Source organism: Chaetura pelagica, unplaced genomic scaffold (assembly GCF_000747805.2).
Source record: "Chaetura pelagica isolate M959 unplaced genomic scaffold, ChaPel_1.0 scaffold1160, whole genome shotgun sequence".
Classification (NCBI taxonomy): Eukaryota; Metazoa; Chordata; class Aves; order Apodiformes; family Apodidae; genus Chaetura; species Chaetura pelagica.
This window is the reverse complement of record NW_009951727.1, coordinates 93,848-97,216: the sequence shown is the minus strand read 5'-3', so window position 1 is coordinate 97,216 and position 3,369 is coordinate 93,848. Positions and strand designations below refer to the sequence as shown.

Sequence of the window (3,369 nt, the reverse complement as noted above, 5' to 3'; positions counted from 1 at the left end):
CCCCCAAGTGCTGCAGCTCAGACTGATCAGGCACAGGTTTTTCTGGCACACTTGGCAGGATTAGGTGGTTTAAACCTCATGACAGACTTCTAATTTTAGGGAAAGTGCTTGTCCCCTGGGATCACTCCCTGGAGACTGAGCCCATTGGGGGGTTTCCCCATTTATCCCCTGGGCTCCCCCCCCAGCCCTGCTCCCCCCTGCCCAGCATTTCCCTGCAGCCCCAGGGGGGCTGTGGGGGGCACCCCACAACTGCCACCTCCCCCCACAACTGCCACCTCCCCTCAGGACTAACCCTGGGGCAGCTGCTGCACCTTCCCCCAACCTGCTCCTGCCTGAAGAACAAGGGTCAGTGGCACTTCTGCATTAAAAAGCAGCACTAAGAGCTGCAGCACTAGGGAGCAGTGTGGTGAAAACTGGACACGTTGCAAGACTGGCCAAGGCTTTAGGGGTTGGTATCTATGGAGAGAAGGGAGACAAGCAAGGGTCAGTTACTTTGAAGGTAACACAGGTCAGACCCCTCTGTGAAGGGATCCTGGTGCCCAGTTCCTGTGCTATGGCCCTGGCAGACCTGAAGTCATGAAGCATTATCCAGAGAGAGAAGCAACCCCAGAGGAAAACCATCCAAGTGCTTCCATCTCCCTTCAGCCCTGCTAAGTGCAGCTTTATTAAGGACTGGACTTAAACTGCTGTTGGCCAAGTACAGCAGGAGATAAAAATGCAGCATCATCCCTGCACAGCAGAGTCAGCAGCATCTCCCTGCACATTTCAAAGCCAGTCACTCCTTGTTTATTGTTGCTGTTATTGATATCACAGGAGTTTCAGTCAGCACACACCATGACTCACCAAACCTCAGCCAGAACCGTTTGTGAATGTTTGTTCAGCATTTTGGGAAGGTGCAGAGCTTCCCCAGCCCTCGGTGCCACGGGCACCCACAGGTGACTCAGGGTGAAGGGGATGAGAGGGCTCAGCCCAGCCCTGCCCAGCCAGGAGCTGCCTGATCACCAGGCACCAGATGCAATGCCTGAGGTAACACCACACTGCTCTTCTAGTCTGGTTTTTATTCCCAATTACTCTGTGTTTAGATTTGCATAGATATATTTATCAGCAGCTCAAATGCACCTGCTTCCAGCCTGAAATACCAAGACATACCAAACAGTTTACAGCAGGGGAGACAAAACATCAGATTGAGGTGAAACTACAAGGGAAAGTTGGGCAGGCAGAACATCATCACCCCTCTGGGGTTTGGCCAGAAGCTCGAGTTAATTCTGGAGAATCATCCTATGGGGTTTTTAATTTCAGAAGTGATGTTTAACTCTCATACTCCAAAACCCAGAATGTGCTTTCTGAGCTCTCCACATCATCTGTGGGCACCTGCAGGTCAGGGTTTGAACCATCCTGATCCAGAAAGCTTGTGATCCTGACAGGATCATTGCACAAGTCACTGATAACAGGAATTGAAATTTTAACAACCCACAGCTCCTGAACAAGAGGATAACACAAACAGTGCTGGGTGTGAAAAAATGTACATTGTAAAGAAAAAACCCAACAAACCCCAATTCATGCCTGTCACAAGAGCAACTCCCTGGTCCCTGCCAAGCCTTCCTTCTTCTTATTTTGTTCTTCTAGTTCCTCTTTTTCTCAATCTTTCACTTCATGAGTTGCACTCTTGTTCTATCAAGGCTTTAATGTCCCATTTCCAGACCCTTTTTCTCCCTCTCCTGACAGAGCTCAGAGAGTGAAGCTTCTGTCAGTCCCACCAGCCCCAGACACCCTGGGAGCTGCCCCATCAGTGACTACTTGTCTTCTCCATATTATTTATGTGCCACTGGGGGGACTTCATCAAATTAGTGTCAGGGGGGCAGCCAAGCAGCTTCCTGCAGAGATAACAATGGGCTTTTCTCAGAGCAGAGGGCTGGGGAGGCAGCCACTGGTGGCCAACACTGTGTTCTGGGACATCTCTAAGTCTCAACCTGCAGCTCTGGGGCCTTTTCTTTCACATCAACATTTTCTGCTTCTTCCTGATGGCTGCTTTTTCCTAAAGAAATAAATAATAAATCTATTTATGGGCCACAAAAGGTCTTTGACACTGTCTCCATAGCACAGGCTTGGGGAGACAGGCTCTGCTCCCCCCGAGGCACAGGGGGTGATGCTCTCCCACAGCCCTGCTTTCTTGACCCAAAAGCTGACTTAAAATCACCTATTTCTTTTGGATCACTTCTCAAACAATCCAAGAATAAAATTTAGTACTTAGCAAACATTTTTTTTTAATCACTCCAAATTCTCTAAAGACTCCTCAAACAGAGGGAACTAATCATGCTGTGTCTCCCTCTCCAATTACTTTACCCACTGCACATCCTGACATTAAAGAACTAATTATCTCCCTATAACGTGGATCTAAAAATACCTTTCAGGCTGGTCTGACAGAAATGGTCAAGTGCTTTACTGAAAGTTACACTGAGAAAAAACGAATGAAGAAAAGCTTCTAAAGCTCTTCACCTATTTCAGCCTGTGATCCTGGAACACCCTGCAAGCCCAACACTCCTGGGGGTTCAGCTGCATGGCCAGGAAACAGCAACAACCCTCAGGATGCTGAAAGAAACTGCAGACCAGACCTATCCCCTCCTGTCACATCTGACCAGTGCTCCTGCAGGTGCCAAACTCATTTCCCACAGCAGGGGGATGGGGTTCAGCCCCAACATCCTGACCCCTGTGTAACTGGGGTCACCATCTCCTGCTCCATGAGAAACTGGTCACAGCCCTCCCTGGTGCCCCCTGAGCTGTCCCTGAACTTCACACCCCAGCTGTGATCTTTATGAAACACATCCAGGAGAAAATGGTTGTGCAAATGTGGTTCACCCCTGACAAGTGACTACTGATGTTCTGTGAGGGCTGGGTGATGAGCCACCTCAAGCAGCACTGTCACCTCCCTCTGGTGTCACCCTGCAGAGGAGCAGAGGGCAGATCCCTCCTTCCAGCCCAGACTGCAAACCCAGCACAACCATTTAGCCTGAGCTGTTTCCAGTGTGTGGTTCCTGTCACGCCACCAATGTGAGTCTAATTTTTAGAACATGTGGGCATTGTGAACAAACCCCCAAAGTACAAAGCAGAGCTGAAATTAGAGGCATTGCTTCCTGTGACACCCCTGTGTGGTCACTAAATGCTGGAGCGTGGAACAGAGAGGTGGGTTATTGAGCAATGAGAACAACGTGACCAGAGATTGTTATCAGGGACTGAGCCTCACTCTGACAATGTTGTCACATTCAACTTCTCTTTCAGAAATATTCCCCAGCTGCTGCAGCTGGAACACACCAACCTGCAGCTAAAAGCAGCCAGAGTGGCTGCTGTGGATGCTTTGCAGTCCTGGGGTTC

General features: G+C 49.6%; 1 protein-coding gene across 1 annotated transcript in view; it reads right to left on the bottom strand.

Annotated features, from left to right (window-relative positions):
- IKZF3 (IKAROS family zinc finger 3 (Aiolos)) overlaps positions 1-3,369 on the bottom strand; it is a 27,819-nt gene that overhangs the window by 6,917 nt on the left and 17,533 nt on the right. The gene's annotated exons all lie outside the window — the stretch shown is intronic.